This window comes from Corvus cornix, chromosome 1 (genome assembly GCF_000738735.6).
Source record: "Corvus cornix cornix isolate S_Up_H32 chromosome 1, ASM73873v5, whole genome shotgun sequence".
Classification (NCBI taxonomy): Eukaryota; Metazoa; Chordata; class Aves; order Passeriformes; family Corvidae; genus Corvus; species Corvus cornix.
In genome coordinates this window covers 97,817,286-97,839,866 of record NC_046332.1, presented here as the reverse complement: position 1 = coordinate 97,839,866, position 22,581 = coordinate 97,817,286, and the positions used below count along the sequence as shown (strand labels likewise).

General features: G+C 38.4%; 1 protein-coding gene across 4 annotated transcripts in view; it reads right to left on the bottom strand.

Moving 5' to 3' along the window:
* TBL1X (transducin beta like 1 X-linked) overlaps nt 1-22,581 on the bottom strand; it is a 192,867-nt gene that overhangs the window by 125,502 nt on the left and 44,784 nt on the right. For 3 of the 4 annotated variants that reach the window (XM_039550258.1, XM_039550266.1, XM_039550261.1), the window contains exon 2: nt 12,173-12,245. The exons of the other annotated variant lie outside the window; for it this stretch is intronic. The gene's annotated coding sequence lies outside the window, so the exon portion shown is untranslated. The remainder of the gene's footprint in view (nt 1-12,172; nt 12,246-22,581) is intronic. 4 annotated transcript variants of the gene reach the window in all.

The following is a 22,581-nucleotide window of genomic DNA, read 5'->3' as shown; positions in this document are numbered from 1 at the left end:
AATCTTTGTATTTATAAATGAACCTAAATATTCCACAGTAATATTCCATACGGTTTATTTCCTGTAGTACATGGATAGAAACCAAGGACTGGCTGAGTTCATTAGCCATGAAAACATGCTGTTTTATCAGGCAAGCTTTTGTCCAGCAATACAAAAAATGAGCAGTGAATGGATGAACCCTTCCTGCCCTATAAAACAATGGTTCCCCATGCAGGAATGTCAGTTAATGCCAGTTAACAGTAAACATGCTCTCTAAGTTGTTTGGAATTGCCACAAGGTTTGTAAATACTTCTCATGCATCTTCCCAGAATACTACATTTCTCACAGGTTTTAAAGAAAACAGAAAGCTGCTTTCTCTGCTTGGAGAGTATTTTCCCAGGTTTTAGTTTAAGCAGTGATGCTCAAGCAGAGCAGGGTGGCTGCAGACACCTGCAGAGGCGATCCTCCACAGATGCCTTCCTCGCCTCTCCACACAAATGGCTGAGTCACTCATTGTTCAATAGCTCGGGACAGTGAAGTATAGCCCAGCCTAGGCAGACCTGATCTGGCCATGGTTTGCTTTAAAAAGGTGCCCAGCAAAGTAAAGCATTTCAGCATGACTCAGCACTGTGTATTAATAGCCAGTCTAAGCTTATTTAAGAGCCTATGGTTGCCATGTGTCGGGGACAGGCTGTCGAGCTGGCTGGAAGCTCATCGTGCGTCTTTCAGCACAGGGCAGCAGCATCACAGGGCTGACAGCACCCTGGAATGGGATCACAGCTCAAGAAGAAGGGGAAGGAGGGCAGGACGCTGCTTTTCAATCGGCTCAGGTCAACTGCTAAGAGTTGGATTGCCTTGGCCCACAGGAGGAAGTGGAAGCCAAGCAACTGATGAAGTTGTGAAGAATTAGGCGTCTTTATACCCTCCATGCAAAGTGAGTGGAACAGAAAGCACTGCTTAGAAGAATCTTGTATAGTCATCCTGCACACATGTAAATACCTGTGTGCAGAAATGAAGTACATGCTTTTGGTCACACTGGAAAGCACAGGGAGGTAAGAAATAAAGAGAGTTAGCATAATCTGATTAGCTGTGTAATTAAGACTAAACTGGGAGATCAATGAGGGAAACTATAAGGAGGGTTTTTTCAGCACAGTATGCTGGAGAAAAAATGTGAAATCTGGTGGAAATCTAATGGGATAGAGTAACAGATGGTAGGTGGACACCCAAGGGACATGGAATATACTTAAAGATGATAATGGCTAACAATATGATTAAGAGGACATACAATCTCACAATGCACTGCATGGAACTGAAATGTAAGTACTAAGGCCATAAACCCCTTAATATTGTAGATTAGATTTACATGCTTTTATAGACACAAGACAGATATGAAGAACACTTACAAAAAGTTCTATACAACACAAGTATCTGGGCTATTTAAGGGAACGGCTCTTGTTGCCATCTTGAGAAACTGGCAAATAACTGTCTACAAGTACGATAGAGGACCACAGGACACACATAACAAAAACCAATTGACTCATTTTACAGAAAAGAACAAGTACAAACCACCATCATCTGAGCAACCTGAAGCCTACCTAACATCACTCTACCATCCTGTAAGGACTCTGGGGAGGAAAAAGGTAGATCAAACCCTATCCACTTTTTCAATCACAATTACACCAGCAACTTCCAGCAAAATCTCCCACATAACCCACTGCTCTCCCAGTTGGTACATGTGCAGGAGTAGGGATTGCAGTCTAAACGCTGGACACACAAGCAGGTCAAGATGGCCACTCATGCTCAGGGAATGCTTTCAATTTTCTCTTGCATACCATCAAATTCGCTACAGCAGTCTCATGAAACTATGGTGGTCCCGTGCCTTCTAAATATTTGCCAACAATTAAATAATACCTATAAACAATACAGCCCAGCTGTAGAATTGCTTATTTCTCCACAAAATAAATAAACATTATATATAAAAACTCCAGATATATACAGATAGATGGATACATATGTACATACAACAGTGTTAAATGGAGTAAATGTAAACAAATGATAAAAAAATACATAAACCAATGCTGAATTTATTATAACCCAGTTATTTATGTAGATTTATTTTAAAATATGTCTGATTGCATCCATAGCACTGATGAAGACAACAGTAATGCACTAAATATCATTAAACACTTAAACTAAAATTCCTCCTTGATCGTCCCTTCACAACCACTTTAATTTTATTTTGCCACCCCAGGACAAGAATAACCTCATAACCAGAAGGTCAGAAAATTCATACTCTGTTATGAGAGCAAACTAAATAACTTCCAAAAGCAGAGTCCTCTCCCAGGCACAGTCCTGCTTTGCGGTCTCCCATCTCCAACTGGCACTAATTTAAATTGAGGGACTGGTAGATTTAGCACTTCAGCTGATATCAATTACTGTTGTGTCACGCAAAGCATTCCCTGAAGTAATCAAGAACTAAGCTGCTTATGGAAGTAGTGTAAAAACTGCACTAGAAATTAAACAGAAGCCAGTACACAGCAGAGACATAACCATCCCCTCTGTAAGAAAAAGAGATTTAAATGGGCAGCTGCATTCTGCATCAGCAGAATTACAGCCATTTCTGTGAATGGTTTTAAGGTGCATAGAGAGGTCACTGTGTCTCATAGATTGGGTTACTGCAAAGCCAACAGATAATAACTACATAAAAGAAGTAACTGGGCACTGGACTGCCTTAAAACAACTGAAGAGAAACAGAAAAAGACAGAATTATGCTGACTCTGATGCAGCTTCAGAGCAAGCATCACCCTCTAATTTACTCACAACTAGCTTATGAAAACTTCCCAGTGTTTTTACAACCATATAATCCAAAAAAACCAAGCCCCAAAACACAGATTTTATTAATCCTACTGCAGGAAAATGGCAGGAGGTAATGAAAGTGGGCCCAATTAAATGCGACGTAAGGAACCAACGAGAAACACACTCTTCAGAAGCCTAAGTTGTAACAGCTGTCTTGCACTGTTGTGCTTGTGTCTGTTCTTGGGATCCACCCTCAATGGCTTCTGCCCAAGGACAATTTTGTTTTAAGGATGCTTAAAGCAGTGGTTGTCATTTAGGGCAAGCTCACTCAACTGAGGAGACAGCTCAAGTCATTGCAGGCCCCCCCTGCTCTGAAAGGGCAGATATAGATAGGCTTCCTGGCACCTTTCCATCCTACAATTTCCTACCGCTATTACACTGATGATTCAAATCTAATTTTAACAAGCAAGCAAGCCTTCTGCTGTCAGCAACCATTGTTCCAAGACAGAAGGAAAATACTTTAAGCACATTTTCGTGCCTTTCAACATCTGCATTCTTGCGTTGCTTTTGTTCTTGGAGAGGGGCATGGAAAAGGAAAATAAGGGGAGCACTTCCCCAAGATAAGGAGCTAAGATATCAGTGTTGTCACTTTATCATTTCCTAAACAAATTTAATTTTCCCAAACAATACATGGGTGGCAGAAGGGTGTTATTCATTTAATGATTAATGCTTTGAAAATCTAAAAAACTTGCTACCGTAACAAAGCAAGATTCAAACCATATTCCCCCCTAAAAACACATAAAGATAATGTGAGTTTTTTCTTTTCTCAAAAATAGAAAAATATTTTCTACATACTTTGGTGTAATTCAGTCCTACACAGCCACAATACTTATTTTTAAAAATAACTAAATATATGAATCCCTTTACAGCTAAGTTAGTGTGTAAATTAAACTGCTCTACCAGTTCAGAAAGAATCTAAAAATTTTCTTAATTATATACTATCACACAAGATGTGACCATTCACCATGTTTCTAAGCGTTGGCCTAAGAGATCAGAAAAAGGAAAGTAATTTGAATATTCTTTTACATGTTTTTCAGATGGCCTTCAAAAGCCAAGACAACACAGAATAACAAGCTGAGTTATTAGTTTGTACAGCAAAAGAAATCATCCCATAAAATGTGCATTATCAGTGAAAAGTTGCAAGGGGTAAGATATTCACTGAACATACTTAGTTCTGAAAATTACTGTAGAAGGGCATAAACTCAGTTCCAATAACCAAGGATAAGATGACAACAAGCACAAAAAAGTCTTCTAGGCAAGGAAAAAACAGCCCAGTTTATCCTGAGTTACAGCACATTCAAGTTAGTTGTATGACACATTCTGATGTTTTTATATCATATGATTTTAATGAATCTACAATAGAAGATTAAATATATATGCAGGTGTCCTAAATAAAACAAATGCTGTACTGTGGTGCTGAAATATGTAAGGTGTTTCCATTATCTAGAATTCATATCATAGAAGGTTATTTATACATTGGAACAGGAAATATTTAATAGCAGTTAACACCCTAAAAGGCGCAGAAAATGTTACCTGTGCAATACACTGCTATACTCTTGTCTCAATGGCAGTAGTCAGAACATGGGGATCAAGTGTTACAGTCCCCTTAAATAGACATTGTGGAACCTGCCCAAGGTATTTAATTTGATCAAATCAGTGGCATTTCTATTCATTCACATTCAACAAGTTATTAATCTAAAAAAGCTAAGGATTCTTTCATTTTTCTTTTCTCCAAACTCCGTTTGTTCTTCTATAAAACTAATGCCATAAATAAAATGTTGCATTTAGACCTGCTATGATACTGCCAGGCAATTTTGCTGCAGATAAAGGTCAAGGAAAAATTTATTAAAAAACAAAATAACATTTTTTTTCCAAACTCCCTATATAAAAGAACAGCGCCAAGCATTTAAATAAACTCTCAACATAGGTCAATCCCTAATGGGCTTGTAAGTGAGCTGTGTGTTTTAAGAGCTAACCTTTGGAGCTGAACTATTTCTTGCACAGCAACTACTGTGTTGCAACCGCCCTCCAGAAATTTGTGACCATCGTCTGAACTAAATAACCTGCATGTATGAAAGCCCAGACCCTAACTGAAGGCCTTAATAAGCACGAATCCAACAAGAAACACAAGTTACCTACTGCCTCTACTGGGTTTCCTCGAAAACACAAGTTTTGAAACTCAAACATGCAATTCTTGCATTAAATGTGAAGTTCAAACACTGAAAATCTGTATTTCAGAAATTCATCTGAGCTGGATGTAAAAATTTCAGCTAATTCCTTGTCTCAACTTCAACAGTTTTGCCAACTTTAAAAGGGCTATGAATATCGGGGGAATAAGAAAATCTGTTTCCTGTTTGAATTCTTCTATCTTTTTCTTATTTCTAGTGCATCTTTTTATTTCCATAACAGCCAAACAAAAGAGCCTTCTCATATCATAAATCTTCACATGGTTATTACCAGATGATGGCCAACTCGTAATTTCAGTCTTCTTTTAACAAAACAAATTGGATTTTATATTTTCTACTAGAAAGATTAGCTCCTGCAGAATCACCAAACTATCTCTGCAGTAAATCCAAATTTTTAGAGCTCCTGGTATGAGTCCTGCTCATCCACACTGCACCCCCGGACTAGCTAAATATCATCCATTCCATATGGACAGCAAATACATTTTTTTATTTGTTAGTCTTGCAATCTTAAATGAAAACATTGTATCACTGAATGGGAGACTTACATGCAAGCTGTACAGTATGGCCACAGTGCACCTTCAGGATACATGAACGACAGCTTCTGAAGGAGCTTTAGCTATTATGGGCTTGCACAGATTAAAACAAGAAGATATCACTTTGCTATTCCTCATCACTATCTTTACAACTGAGTAGGGTAACGTGAAATAATGATCAGAGTAAGAGTACAATAAGAAAATAAGAAAACTAACCCTAAGACCTCCTGGAGATCCAAAATAGGGAATCAGGGAAAAAATGCTGATATTTAGTTCAGAAACAGCTCAACGTAGCTTTTTCCAGTGACTACAACTGGAGCCAGTAACTGCTGTATTTGCTTAGGGATTCAGTCAGTATTTTAGGGACAGCACCAGGACAGGCTTCTGCAAAAGTAGGCAAGTACTTCACATGTGTTATTATTATATAGTATTACCAGAGACACAGCCCTGTGCATCTGGCTTCAAAGCAGAGGAAGTACTGCAGCCACTGCCTTCCTTATGGCAGGTGCGTACACAAACCAGTAGGCTATTTTGGATGGATGCTTAACACTGACTTGATAGATTAGAAGTTGCAGACACAAGGTCTTGGGATTTAATGCAATGAAAAGCAAAAATAGAAATACAAATGGAAAGCAAGATGTGGCTTGGGAAAATGCAAGATAAAACATGTTTGGTATGAAAAAATTCAGATCAGTAATAAGGAAGGTAGGGAAGGAAGGGAGAGAGTGCACTGAGACATAAATGAAGGAGGTAGTATGGGCAGTCAATCTAGAGAGTAGAATTTTTAAAAAGAAAAGCATCAGGAATCATGCTAACATAAAAAATATATTCTCTACAGATTTAGGAGAACCTGGACTCCTGAATTTCCTGATTAAATTATGGTGGGTTTCTCAAAAGCAGAAAGGTGAAGAACTGACATTTGAGTAAAGAAAGAGATATATTTTTTACAGGTGAAAAATGGTAAAGTGGGGCAAAGAGATAGTGGGGTAATAGTTTGCAAATATCTAAAGGAAGAGCATGCATAGCAGAAAAAAGATTATATTTTCTAACAGCTACGGAAAGTCAAGGAGTACATGGAAAGTGGGCGGGGGGGGGTTGGTGGTTTGTTTTTGCTGGGGTTTTTTACATAACAAATATTGAGGGACTAGAAGGAAAGGCTTTTCGGAGGGGAACAACTGTTGCCCTGTAAAAAACTGCCAGAGGGAATACTGCAAAGCTACTGCTGGACTAAGTAATAGAAAATGCACTGATGGGAACAGTCCTGTATCAGAAGGAGGAATGCCTTGGATACTATAAAAGACCACTTCCCAGTCTGCTTATCTGTACACTAAGCAAACAACTAAGATATATTACCTGAAAATTTGTGCTCCCTTTTTAATACAACAGTAATGTACTTTATTACTGATTTTAACAGGCTTTAATAGGAGGAAGCATACATTCAATTATTTTATTACATGCTTTGAATATAAATGGTGAGCATCTGCACTCTAGTTTACTCCTTCCATCCTCACGCTCTCATAAAAACAGCACTGGCACATTTTAGAATTCAGAGCAGCCTTCCCCAACCCAGCCGCTTTCTTGGCTGGTTTGCTGGGATCTATATATCCAATCTAATTATTTTGATTCCCATTTCCAACCCTATCAGTGGTGCAGTGGTGCAAGAAATCAAAATGCCAGTCTCCTGAATGTGTTAGAACCTAAAAGCTAACAGCTACTCATTTGCAGAGGCATCACTGCATGGCCCAAAGCCCCTGTCACCAGGCAATTTACGTTCAGTGTTCTGGATGTGACTCAAGAGGGGTTTCCCAGCGTACCAATACAGAGCATTTGATATAACATTTCAGATATGCTACAGGTTGTTGCATCATCTTATTTTGTCACAGCATAACTGACTAACAAAAAAACCCCCGGCAACGCTTTGTTCAAATTTTGTCTCTTTTTAAAGACTCGAGTCCTTCTTCTTTGTTATTTTTTCCCTTTGTTTTCTTAAAAGGCAAAAAATAGGATCATACAAGCTTATCTTCCCTTAAGTGATCAGAAGAGAGAGTCGGCAATTATTCTGCCAAAACACCTACTACCCTCTCAAATCAGGGGGATCATATGTTGCTCAGTAGCTGAATTTCCCTGTGGGTCTTTTCTCTGCCTATAAGCTGTCCCCCTCTTGAACTACAATCTTACTTAGATTACTAATGCTCAGCACCACCAAAAATATTCCCATTCATTTCTCCAGCTTTTACAAACATGATACTGTGATTTGTGTTTAAATATAAGCGTCACCGTTTTACTTTTTATTATGAATATCATATGTTTGGCAAGCTGTCTGACCTTCCTTATGATGATGAATGCTGCAGCAAACAATTTGCTGTATCTTTAAAGAAATGGCCAATTCAATTACATTATGCCAGAAGCCTTCAAATCCCTCTCTGCCAAATGTCTTTGCTATATCCTGCCACAGACAGCCCATTTGTATTCCAGCACAGTAGGACACTTGTTTTGTTGAAGCACACAGCTCTAGTTAGGTACTATCAACAGAGCAGTATTTCAGTTCTCCAGCTCTGTGCTCCTTCCACCCCCTCCACCCTCGGTTATCAGGATTTTCAATTTTACTGACCAAACGTGTATGCATTACTAATTATGTGCATGAAATACAGTAGTTATCGTCTGCTACAACAAAATACATTAGTGACCAATTACAGGAGTTCTTGGCAGCAATGGTTATCATTTTAGTGGATTTAATCATTGCACTTAAAGTGAAGCTTGAGATTCCCTTTGAGATTACACCACTAATTGCTTCTGTTTTGCCAGTTACTGCATGAGCTGTTTGCAAAAAGGATCACTAAAGATGCTTTCTAAATATGGGAAAGCAGCAAACAGATGAAGCCTCCTGCAATGAGTGTCCCCCTGCCCAGTTAAACCACAGTGTCAATTTATTCATACCACAATGCCCCTCTCCGATCCATATCCCCCTGCCACCCCCTCTTTCCCTCTCATTTCTTGTTATTTGGGCAGGCAGCAGCAATACAGCTGCACTGCTGTTCATGTGAACCATGCCACACACCATTATTTATTTACATAGATAGTGAGAATATTACACTGCAAAAATAAAAAAATGTTGTCCCCTCTCTTCTGTGTTTGCAGAGAGGATACCAGCTATTATTATGATTATGACAGAATGTTTAAATGGTCTTAGACCTTAAAAAAAAAAAAAAAAAAGAAAAAAAACCCAACCTAGGCCAAGTACATGATTTATTACAAGTACAATACCACCCTAATAGGCTTCCACTCTCCAGGAATCCCTAAAAACAAGCACTTCCCCTCCCAAGGAATTTGTAATATAACATATTGTTCTTTAAAAGCCCACATCTACTTCCAGATCGTCAGTAGTGATGAATTATCTGGTTTACAGCCTTATAAAGCAGAAGTGTCTATATATTTTAGTGCTGAGGCCAACCACAGGACTTTGGTACCTTTCAAATGTAGTGATATACAACTTTCCAAACACCAATGAAAGGCTTCAGGTGAAACAAAGAGATATAATTTCATCAAGATTTTAAAATCTGATCAAAAGAAGTAGTCTTTCAAAGAAAAAGAGAATGAGGAAGGATTACAACTACATTTTTGTTAGCTGAGAACAAGCTATTTAAATAAATAAAATTGTTCAAATAAATTTGTTTGGCTCCTTCTCATTAAAAATTTCAGCTACTAAAGCTTTCCATTATTCAAACACCACTTTGTGAACAACAAAGAAACACTCTCAAAAATATAAAAAACCCCCAATGATCCTCAACAAAAATTTTCTCATGGGATTAAAAATCCTCCTGTATTTATCTCAACAAACATCAACATTTTTAGGATTTCAATAGATGCTAGGTTGATAAAACTTTAATTAGAAACTTAACTGATCTCTGCAAGAGAGATACTGTAGAGAAAGAGTTTTAAATCCCCTACACTATAAACAGCAGAGCATATGACATCTTTAAAAGCTGTCAGAAACCATACACTGTAATTTACAAAAATAAGAACAATCTTTGTGAAATTAACTGCTAAAAGAACTTGAAGAGCTTCATCCTACAGTATCAACAGGCTACAGCAACAGTACCAGTTGGCTTCACTTCAGCCTCCAAACACAGTATGGACTAATACCTAGCAATCCCTGGAAAAGAACAAAATGCAGCAGGAGGAGGATTACATCACAGATACATTTCTCTTGCTTCACGCCCAGATACAGATTTGCACAAAACCCGTTGATCTTTCCAGAACAGCAGGCACAAGAACTGCTACACACAGGATGCTCTCTCCAAACCAAGGCCAGTTCATTTTCATGCTTAACAGAGAAAATCTTGCCCCAGGGCACACAATTTCAAGTCTGAATGAGAAAATCTGTAGGTGATGCGGTAACTACAGTAACTGGCAAATAATAAACTGGGTAAAACACCTAGAGATCAATCCTATATTCATGAAGGAACAGACTACACAATTTAATTGGATTATCCCCATTTCTTAGTTCACTAGTTCTTGACTTCTACCTTATTAGACAACAATTAAGGATGATTTTCAGGTACAAAGTAACATAACACTGACACGGTATCTTTGTCAAGGCACGGCATCTTTGTCACTAAACCTACAAGTCCTCCAGTCCAGCAGAACGACTGCCTTTCTTTTGTACGGGCAAGCTCCTGTCTCACGTACACAGGCACAAAATCTAAATCATAATTCCAAGAAGATTGCAATTGTACGTGGAATTTCTAGTGCTGCCTTTCAAATGAGGAAACAGGAACAAAGCAGGAGAAGAAAATATTCCCAAAATGAACAGCTGAGCTTATGTAGCACCCAAAATACTAAAGGTTGGGAAATAGCCGCCTTTCATCACTCTCAAAAGCAGTAGACTAAAATATGCAGAGTAGGACTGATAACACAGGAAATAAATGAAAACATTTGCTGCATGTTAGTATAGAAGTTAAAAGAAACAAGGCAAAAACCTCTCTCAAAGGTCCCTGCTGGATTTAAAACAGAGCTCTTGAGCCAACTGTGATTTCAAAACATGCCACTATCATTTAAGAACACCGAACTTCTCTTCTTTAATAAACCTTACACCTGTTCACTAGTCCAGAGACCTAATTCCTAAAACCATACACAGCGAGTGCAAGACAAGGAACCAGAACTTTAATGAGGACTGCTAATGCACAGGAAAGCAACCAATTACTTATAATACAGTCTCAGGCATTATTTGTAAAGAATGATAATGCTAAATGCTGCCATGATGTATTTCTGAGAGAATTAAAAGTCTTAGGTGTATATAGCTCACAAAGCCTGGCATATTTTTAAGTTATATATTTAATTCTCTTTAATATTGAAAGCAATGAGAGACATTTTTGTCTACTACTCTATTGCAAAGATAAACACAGTAAATAATCTAGCAAAATTAAATTCATTTTTTTGTGCGGTGATGTGATGGATATCAATTTGTAAGTTCATGCATTAAGTACAAGAATATGAATAAACCATGGCACAGATTTGGAATAAACACCATTGGTAACAAGTTTAGACCAGATTAAATTGAGAGACTTTCACCTGGTAAGTATTGTTTTCAAAATTTAATGTAGATACCAGTAAGGCTATAGTAAAGATATTAAAGCTTTCTAAAACCAAAGATAATTCTTTTAGCATGAGAAATGCCACCAGGAAGAAAGGCTCCAGCTCTAGCAATTGTTTCAGAAAACTCAATTAACTTGTCCATTTTTAAAAATATGTTACCAGTAGAAAGAAGTTTCGTGCTATAAAAAATTTATCTGCTTATTAATATTACATACATTTCATATATGAATATGTATGACTAAAAAATGCATTAAATAATAAGTAATGCATCAACATACCTTTTCAACATGTAAAATAACTTTTTGCAACGAGAATAATGCTTGGATTGCCAGGAAAGAAAGCTATGTGAATAAATGGAAAATAGTCTTCCTGCCTTCTCAGAAAACTGTGTAGGCTGGGTTTGGGACTGGGGGCCTCCAGATGCCAAGGAATGTCTACCACATGCCCCATCCAAGCTGATTGAGAAAAGCTGTCCCTGTCCTGTTTTAGTGGAAGCAAACCCAACCAAGACAATGGTTTTTGTCTCAAAAAAAAACGCCCTCATGAAATGAGCATTTATCCTTTCCAAGACAACCTTCCAAGAGGGTCATCTTCTCAGCCTTCACCCTCTGATGATCTCATATTTAACCTGGCCTGACCTTCAGTTCTGCTGAGTCTCTGTGCCTTACTATGGTTACAAACCAGCAACATCAAGTTAAGCTTTAAGAAACTCAGAAATTATTCTAAAGATAAATAACTGAAAAGGCAAAACATGAAAATACCAAGAAATCCTACTTATAAGCTATGTTTCATTCTATGGAGAGAGACTTCCAGGGTAGCAGTAAGAAGAAAACCTACCAAAAAGCACTGAAGGCTCTATACCACATTCCCTCCCTGTAGGTACCACTACTACTTCTAGTCTTTGTCAATTCAAAAGCCAAAGTATTGTCTCAAGTTACAACTGCAACTAGGCATGGAGGTGCTTACAATTATTTCACAGTTTTAACATTTTGTAAAGCTGATTTCCACTAAGCATGCACTTACTCAGGTGCAAGAACAGTCAAGGTCCCCAGTTTCCCCCAGATTTTCCCTTCAGGCCAGTTTTATCCTTGGGTACCTGTGCACAATAAAAAATACAAAGAAAAAAATAATTTACATTACTTCTCATAGTTCATCTCTTGATTATATCAACTTTCATGGCCCCAATTTAAAAACTCAGATCGCCAGCTTTTCTCACAGGATTATTTCCCATCAATGTGGTTAACCAGAAGCAAACTCAAAGCTGTTTTCCCCATGTAAAAAACTGGGTCTTATTTGACCATTATTTTTATTTTTTTTTTCCTTTTTAGATTTACCATGACCCTCAATTAAAGTTTTTTCTGTAAGAAAACTCATGTAAATTCAACCTAATAGAAGGTGGGACTGCATGATTTAGGTATATTTCATCACTTGTTTTCAGGAGTACCAACAGAGAGCACACAGTTAAGCCTTTGTTAGCCACATATTTAGGCTGTTAACATGTGACAAGCAAATCCTACATACTCAATTACTGCTTTAGAAACTGAAAGAAGGTTCGTGTACAGGTGCACTGTCACTTTGTTAGGGAGCTCAAAAAATAGAGTTGTTCTTTCTCCTGGCACTAGTATGAATTAAAGAAACATTTTCAAAAGGTGCCATTCAACCATATGGAATCAATTTTTGCAGACATATGGAGCTCCAATTAAATAAGTGTGGCTTTTGCTGACACAAAAGTCCACCTGCACATATTCAAATTTTCCAGAATTAGACCATCTAATTTAGAGCAGCTCATCTAACAGTAACAGAGTAGAAAAGCAATGTATTTGATATGACACAACCTCTGTAACCAGTCTCCTTAAATAGCAATTTCAGCCTTACTTTTGACCATGGTCAGGATATAATCAGATAAGATTGAATTAGCTCCCCTAAAATACAGCGCCCAATTACATCAGATCAAAAGAAATTAATTTTTCTTCTTCTCCATCATGCAAGTAAATATATAATTAGAAAATTAGGCAAGGTGCAATTTTTCAAAGAAGACTTCACCAGAAGTCAACGGAAATTAAAAAACTGACTGTAACCACGCTTCCTAGATTTTACAGGTTTTTTGCACATATTTTCCCAGAATAAATGTATAGAAAAGCCTCCGTTTGAAAGAAAAAGAAGTCAACAGGCTATATACAAACATCAACATCCTACATAAGCCTAAAATCTTAATACAAGATAGGCATCCAATGATGTGGAAACTAACAAATTTTTAAGGTAAGCTCCTCAGAAGTTTTTTTTTCTTTTTTTTTTAAGGATTTGCAGTAAATTGGGCACCCTTGTTTAAGTCTAGTTTGACTGACTTTCTATTAGGTGACAATGCACAATTTTTTTTCCACAGACCCCAACCTCATTCAGTGAACATAGTAGCTAGAAAGGAGTAGTGAAAGTCTACCCAGCGGCTGCATTCCATACGGTCACAGCACAGCTCTACACATTGTCTGCTCCAGGTTATCCTGCCCTGTTCCACAACAGCACTCTGAGGACAGAAATGCCAGTTCTTGGACAGAGCTCCTCTTTGGTTCTGTCAGGTAACAACAGACCACACTACAGCCCCCTGTGAGGGGCATCATATGATCCTGGAGACAAGAAAGAAACTTCTGAATCAGGACCATTACAAACTTCAGTGTTCAACCAGGTTCCTAAAACTAATTTTTCAGAGTATTTAGCTTTCTATAATACCTTAAACTGGAGAAGCCATATCCATCTAGTTGCCTAATTAAGGTGACACATCTTCCCTCACTTGTGCACTGCTCCATTCACTATCTGTCTTAGGGTTTCTACAAAAAATAATAGCATGTTTTCAGAGACTTGTCCTACTTTGCTGCAGTCTTCATAAACATATGTTCCACTTGGAAAGACCATACAATTCTGAGATCATAGATTTTAAAACTGTATCATAATGCAAATGCCCAGGGGAGGTCAGTTAACATATTTTAGACAACCTTAATTCTTCACCTTCCCAGCTTTGCAGCACTTGATCTTTACTCAAGGCAGCTTTCTGAGCTTGGTTTAATTTTTAAGACAGTAGCCCTTGGAACGGAGAAGCTCCATCTTGCTCAATACAGGCACTCAGTCTCCCTCAAAACTTGGCCACTTCTCATCCAAGTTTTATTATTGCCAGTCCTGTGGACACGTGCCACTGCCCCCATCCACTCTTGTCTTTAGGCTCAGTTTCCTATTTGTGATCCCAGTTCTGCCTCCCTGCCCCTTTTTCAGTGATTACTTCATTCTCAACAACTTCATTATACGACCTATTGCTCCCACCCAGCAACCAGAGTCCTGTTAGCTTCCAGCTCTCCTATACTAGCATTCCTTTTAATCTCTCAGCTTTCTGCACCCTTCACAGATCTGTTGGGTTTTCCATACTGCTTTTCATCTTCAAATGTTTTTCCCACTTCTTTACTCCCCCACTCACTTCCCGTGCTTGGCTCTTGCCCTGGCAATTTCCAAATTTCTTCTCAACAACTAACTCCATGTGTTGTCCTGGTTTCTACACAGCTTTTGTGATTAGCATGCCATAGCCATGGCTGCTACGCTTTGTGCTGAACTCACATCTAATGATGGGTGTTAAAGAGATCTGTACAAGGGCTAATGAGCAGGAACACTTAATTTCAGGATCCCAGAAGAACTGGGGCAGAAGAAAAGACAAACCAGCAGTGCAGAAGTAGAATTTTAGGCATTTAAATACCTGACTACAGACACCTATATATTTAGATGTCAAGGCAGCTGTATGAAGGCTTTGTGGACTGCAGCTACTTCTGTCTTGATGTTAGATTAACACCATCCACTCTTTTAAATTTAAAACCACAAAATTTTACAAGGAACCAAAATAAAGTTACTTAGAGTCTAAATCTCAACCTAAACTCAATCTACATCTCAGTTAACAGCAAATTACTAATACTTTTTTAAACCATTTTTTCTGAAGACGAAACAGCCCTTGATTCAGTCAAATATATTAAGTACTGTGGGGGAGGGAAGAAGGGTTTTTAATTAAATTGGCACTGTTTACCAAGGATAAGTGTTCTTATCTTTGTTCTACATATCTTTGTCTGATATGACACAACCTGTGTAACCAGTCTCCTTAAATAGCAATTTCAGCCTTACTTTTGACCATGGTCAGGATATAATCAGATTGTAGCATACTTTCATCTATTTTTGCCAGAAAGTACGAGCTAACCAAAGACATCTTCCTATCCTGTCTCAAACTTCTTTGCCTTTGGTGTGTTAGGTGGGTTAAGAGCGCTTAGGCTGAATTTAGGGTGATTTTATAAAATCACAGAATCACAGAATACCAGCTTGGAAGTGACCTCATGAATCATCTGGTCCAACCTTCCATGGCAAAAGCACAGTCTAGGTAAGCTGGCCCAGCACACTGTCCAGCCACATCTTGAAACAGTCCAATGCTGAGGAATCCACAACTTCCCTGGGGATATTATTCCAATGGCTGATTGTTCCCCCTACCCCTCATCTTTTCCATGGGACTCCTTGCAAAAAGGGAGTCTCCAACATCTTTGCAGCCTCCCTTCAAAGACTGGAACATGGTGATAAGGTTTCCCCTAAGCCTTCTTTTCACAAGGCTGAACGAACTCCATTCTCTCAGCCTTTCCTCACATGGCAGGTTCCCAGACCTTTGATCATCTTTGCAGCCATTCTCTGGACCCTCTCCAGCCTGTCCACACATTTTTGCACACCGGGGACCAAAACTGAACACAGCACTCCAGGTCTGGCCTGGCAAGCACTGAGTGGGACAATGACTTTTTTTTCTGTTGATGATACCCTTGTTGATGCAGCCCAGCATCCTGCTGGCTTTCCTTGCCACAGCAGCACATTGTTCTTCCATACTGAACTTGCTGTCCACCAGAATGCCCACATCCCTTTCCATAGAGCTGCTTCTCAGGTGGGAAGAGCCCAGCCTGTGCTGCACTCCTGGATTATGGACAGATCCCTCCGATGTTACTGCTGTATTACTGCTACTGTGGCCATTTAGTAAGAGCATACTTTACTTAATGAGTACAGATGAATGATTCGTCCAATATTGACTCTAAAAAGAAAAAATAACTCCCTGATTTAACCACAAAAATCCAATAGAATGGTTACTTTTTTATATTCAAATAGCAAATTATTGAAAATATTTAGGTACACTACAACACCACAACCTTTCAACAACCTTTTTGTGAGTCCAACATATAAAAATTAAGTATAAATGCAATATCACTAATGAACACAGTATTTACAAATAAATCACTCATTCCTCTGTTGAGCCACACTGAGTTAAGTACACTTTAATGCTGAAAGTGGTATCTAATTATCTTTATTTGATCCCAAATGCAACAGGGAAATAAAAATGTTCGAAATACTTGGATCTTGCTGATAAGCACTCAACATTGAAAGGTATGTGTTATGATAATGTAAGATGGCATTTATTCATATTTCTTCTGAAGAGGTCTCAAACAGTCACATGAATATATTTAATTCATACAACTTCTTGTTCTTCCACTTCTTGTATTTCCTGATGGTGTTGAAGGCAGAAAGAGATTTAGTTATCCTGACTCCCATCCCCAGGATTGCCTTACCCAGGAAATTCATCACTGTCACTTCCCATGGAGAAAGGAGGACAGTCAATATGAATCATGCTCTGGGAACTAGGCTTCAAAACCTAACTAATGCAATGACTACAACTCATGCAGAAGCCAATTATCACTTGTGATCCAAGGCATTTCTCAAAAGTTGGCACTCTGAGGTCTCCTATTAATCAGTATATTCACATGGGTTTGCTAGCTAGGATAACAGGAAATTAATAACATAGCTATTAGTAGTGGATTGATTCTGAATTGAATAAAAACCAAAAAAACCCAACACATATACACATGAAACCCCCCAAAATACAAAAAAACCCACTGGTAAACTGATCAAAAAGCCATAAAATGACTGTAAGTATTTGTCTCCTTTTATTTTAGGAAATCTTTGTACTCTGTTTTTTTTCCCTTCCCCACAAGTTCCTGGCACCCCTTGTACCACAAGGTTTATATTCTAGTTTTCATCACCAGCAACATGAAAAAGACACTTACTTCACCCACGCGTATGTCCTTGCCAGAAAGGTCAAGAGAATAATTTACAAATGAAGGTCCATCATTTTCCCCCCAAAATCACAAGTATGAAGACAAGAATCAACCCTTTCCCTGCTTTGTCACAATAAAAAGTGCCTGTGCCTCCCCAAAGCCTGCAAGATGGAAGGAAAATAATGATTCTTACCATCCAATAGTTTCCTGACATGGAAAATTTACCAGAGTAATGGTGACAGAATCATACAATGAATTATTTTAAATCTTCCATGGAAGGGTCTGGTGGGGAAGGTTTGGCAATAAAAAGTTTTTTGCTTAACAACCTTCATCCAAAAGAATTCCAACTCATGTCAAAACATCTCTCTTACTAGAACAAGGGGATTTTAGCATCATCACTATAGTTGTTGTAGTCTGGCTGGTGCTAGTTAACGCGGTCACACAGGTAAGTCCTGGGACATTCCAGCAAACAAGTGATCTGGGATTATAGTTTATACAGCCTAAAGCCAATATAGTTAACACTTCTTTGATTCTTGAGTTTCGCACTTCAGAGAGCTGAGGGAGAGAGGAGGTGCTGATACTTTCAGGAACCACTAATTACAGGAATTCACCATGAAGGGCATTGCTAGAAAGTAACAGAGATGTTTAAATATAAACAGTGCAGTTGCTGTCACACAATTGTCCATGAAAGGCTTCAGTCCATTTCTCCACCCAGACTGATGATCTGTTAGGTGTTGAACAGGAAAGAAATTTACCACAGTATAAGTCCCTTCCACTAAAACATAATCCCTAGTACATTTTTTTGTGTTTGATTTCAAAGTAAATTATAAATCGGATCCATTTTAACAGTTTAATATAAATGTTATGGCCAGAATTTTTAGAAGATTTGTTATTACATTTAATAAGCCAACTAAAAGTAAAGTCTTCTGTACTCAATTCATTTTTGAAACAGAATTCATCCTGAATGGGAGCTACTGCCTTTTTATGGTAAAAAATAAAAGTGACATTCAACTGGACTCAATTACAACATTCATGATCTACTCAAAGTTACCTGTCACCTTTTGAAATATGTGTAAAACCACATGGCAAGTTACTGGCAGAAACAGGAACAGTACTTAACTAGTACTCTTAACTAGTTCTCTTCCTTGAGAGTGCACCACTGCCTAACAAGGTATTTTACAAATATCCAGGTTTTCATTACAGCCATTCCCTAGAACTTTTTTTTTTTTTTAAATGACAATAGTCACCTAAAGCATAAAGCCTTTTTCACAGCCAACTGAATGTTTGGTGGTACAATATGGCCTCAGCCTATCAACACCAGGAAGTTATAGCTTACTTTTTAATCTGGCCCTCCAATTAAACACTTGAAAGAAACTTTCTCTTTAAATCCTGTCTGGAATAAAATCTAGAAAGCTGTAGCCCATCCTTTATCAGCCGCTTTTTCACTTACTAATTTAAGAACAACACTTCCTCCTACTGCACACTTACCAGGAAGCAGCTATGCCATGAATATGTTATACACACTATGCCCCTCTCAGGTTGCACAGCTTTCTGAAAAAACAAGATAACCTAAAGGAAGCACTTCTTTTTATCATCCTCTGCTTCCTGTCCACATTCTGGTTACTGAATTCAATACCAAAGGCAGAGCTTTTGAAAGCATTTCACATCTCATTTTGCTTCTGTAGTTCCCCCCCTGGGGGAGGAAGGTCTGACTGAGGTCACTGATGATATGCTGATTTCCCTGAAGTCTACTTTCTCACAGAAACACCAAAAATGCAAAGGCAGAGTGATAACCGAACTGCAAGACATCACTTACTGAGAGCAATTCTTCTGGGCTACAGGAGATGACAAATGACTGAGAAACTTCTCTGCACCAAACAGTAAAGTCTGAATAGCAGAAAGAACGCTACACCTCCTCTGGATCACCAACCCAGCATTTCACTGTGCCTCAGCACAGTTCAGAGACACGGGATGATTCTTTCAGGATGAACGTGCAACTGCAGGCAACTACACGATGAATGTTCAGTTCTGCAGTTTCCATTGTATATCTGCTCCATGTGTCCTAAACCCCATAAAATGCTTCTCAATACCATACAAAAGGCAAAATAGCTATAGGAAAGGCTGTAATTATACTACAGCTTTACTACTGGCTATTTTCTATGTCTTTTGCAATTGCTGCATGTTTTTAATAATTGCTAAGTAGTAACTTCTCCTAAATGATCACAGTTAAGTGGAGCGTGTTTAACACAACAAAAAAGGAATATCTATTGTATGTTCTCTTTCCTGAGGGGACCCATTCATTCCTGACCCCAGATCTAGTAATTGGTTCCATGATGAATGTTAGAAGGTGGGGCCTAGAACAGGGGACAAGTAAAATTAAATTGTTATTAAAGGGTTTGGGAGAAGAGCAAAAAAGCATGCTTGTGTTATCCACTAGCAACCACTGGAAATACTGAAGCATGTTGTTAGTGCCAAAAAAATATAATCAAAACAAGCAGTTTCAGTCTCCCTTCAGACCCCTTGAAGACCTCTATACTTCAAATCCAAAGACTCATCTCATAACTTAACTTTCTACTGTCATTCCAGAATAAATCTCCTGTGCAGCTTATTAAAGTCTTTGCACCTGCTCCAATTTAAGTTCACCTTTCTGTTCACTGCAAAGGAAAATCATCGGACACAATATTCCAGATGAGGTCTCAGGAAGGCTTTACAAAATGCTATTAGCATTTCTCTCTCTCTCTACAAAAATACCATGTCTAATGCATCGCAGAAGCACATTAGACTCTTTCACAGCAGCATCATAATGGTGGCTTAGAGCCATCTTAGTGGCATTATCACAACACTTTCCCTAATTCAGACTGCTACAACCATTAGAGTCATCTACACAACCTCCTATGATGCTAACAGATGTTCTTCTCATTTTAGATATTTGCATATTGAGATAAAGATAAGTGTGACCTGTCTGAGACGGGCACTGAGGGCTTGCAGAGCTGAATTAGCAACTGAGACTTTCAGATTATTAATACTAAATATACACCTCTGAACTCCAGCAGCAAGCAGATGAACTACACAGTGCACAGTAACAAATACTCCTGACACTCCACACCAAATGCCTGTGCCTGCACTCAAGTCATTTCTAAATGGATGGTTCTAGATGGCCACTTGTCTACCATGTAATTACATCAGCCTGCTGAGGGACCACACAGAAGATACCCAGAAAGGCCAAACCTCCACCCACTTTGTCTCCATGTCCTCAGCCAGCACTGAAAGTGCCTTTTTGTGGCAATTCCATCCGGACAAGTTGCTAGGTGCTAGGCCACCCCCTCTCATGCACATTTGCTCTTAACTGCCAGAGCAAAAGCTGCTCAGTGATAACCACTTCTACAGAAGCTCACATCAACACTGATATATTCTCCCGGAAAATGTTTTCAGGATTCTGAGTTTATAATTTGAACGCTCTTTTTGTTCAAAAATTTAGATCATACTGGAAGTGATATTCTCCTGGTTTCACAAGAAAAAGGCACAAAATATCTAAAAATGCAGGATCACAAATTCAAAGAATCATGATGGACAAAGGGGCTGACTGGTACCAAACAGCTTGGTGGTTCCTACACAGGTCAGTACGTTGTAGCTACTCACATCATAGCGTTAGTTTCATTATTACAAATAGTCTTAACAAAAATCTGTCTTTGTGGAAAGTTTGCTCAAAACATGAACATTATTAGAACTAGACAAAACAAGAACTACTTTCCCTTAATGCTCAGGATCTCTTAATTGCCAAGAAATGCCATGAATGTTTTGCAGTTGCATTCCAAAAAGTACTTTTTCTACCAAGCAACTAGCAGAGCCAGAACTGTCCTGTGAGCTAAGGACATGGGAGTTTTTTTCTATAAATAAAGTAAGCATTCTAGTCAAGCAGAACACTATCTTCTCAGAAAATAAATATCCTAGCTACACTTGAACTTGGTTTCTCTTTTTTACTCATTATCACATATATACCTTAACCTTTTCCTGTTTAGATCCAACTTCACAGATTAACCCACTACTGGTACTGGAAAAAGCTCACAAATAGCTAAGGCAGACAGGATAACTTCTGCTAATAGCCCATGGTGTAGAATTCAATGTTCATAAAATGAAATACTGCAGCTGTGCAAAGCCTCAAGCACTACCTTAGAGAAACGGTAGACAACTCACTACATCACTTCCACAGATAAAATAAGTATTTATATTTTCAGAGCACTTTCATGCATCACTAAAGGAAGATATGGACCAGAAACAACTGAATTGGCGTGACCCAGCACGTTACTGCTGGCCAGCTGAGCTGAGTCAGATACAGGAAGAGGTAGATACTCTTCAAAGCTATCTCACTGCCCAGCAGTGGGATGGAAAACCTGTCCATGCTGGCTTAAGTGCAGGTCTTTTACTTTACAATGGAAGGGATGAAAATCCATCCTACAGCCAGTTCTCCCAAGGCTGAGGATGACCCATCTCATACAAAGCTACAGTACCACTCAGCATTTTGTTAAACTGCAGTAGTGTAATTTGTCCCAGCTTGCAAAGATGGTTTTCTGTTCTCTGTGCTCATTAGCAAGATGGGAATGTATCAATCTGGCCCTTTGGTCTTTGATGATGGAAAACATTATGCTTCCCTGAAATTGCAGATAAATATCAGGCACAATTCTGGTTAGGTTCCTGGTCTGTGACATCTGGAATATAAAACACACATACTTTTGACTGAGTGCATGCTTGGCTTACACTGACAAAAAGTAAGGAACCTGAAAACCAGGACAACTATTTCCTGGTGTTTGCAGTTGGGATCTATGTACATTATAATTTTATATCAAAATTTCAGTGTCCACACAACAGAAATGTACTTTTTACTTCTACTATGGAATCTTCACGCAGAAAACTAGCAGAATATCCAGAAGAATTCAAAATTTACTTCTATTTGAATACAAATGTATGTACCTCTTATAAAGTCTCACCAGTAGAATTCACTCATATTCCTAGCTGGAAAATACATTTGTCAAGATATATTTGCAAATAAGGCATATGGTTTGCATGTATACAAACAGATACTGAAATCTTTATGTATACGTACAAAAAAGAAGCACTGCAGTTTGCAAGTAAAAATGAGCAGGCAGTGTTTCAAACTGACAATGTGATATGGTGTTATCAGGAAGGACAAGAATCACAGTGATTTACAGTAAACTACCCTTACTGGCCAGGGATGATACACAGTTATGAGACTAAATTAAGGAAGTGTGCACTGCTGCCTTATGGTGCTTGATCTTTTAATTAATGTCTCAAGAATACTGAATTGTCTGT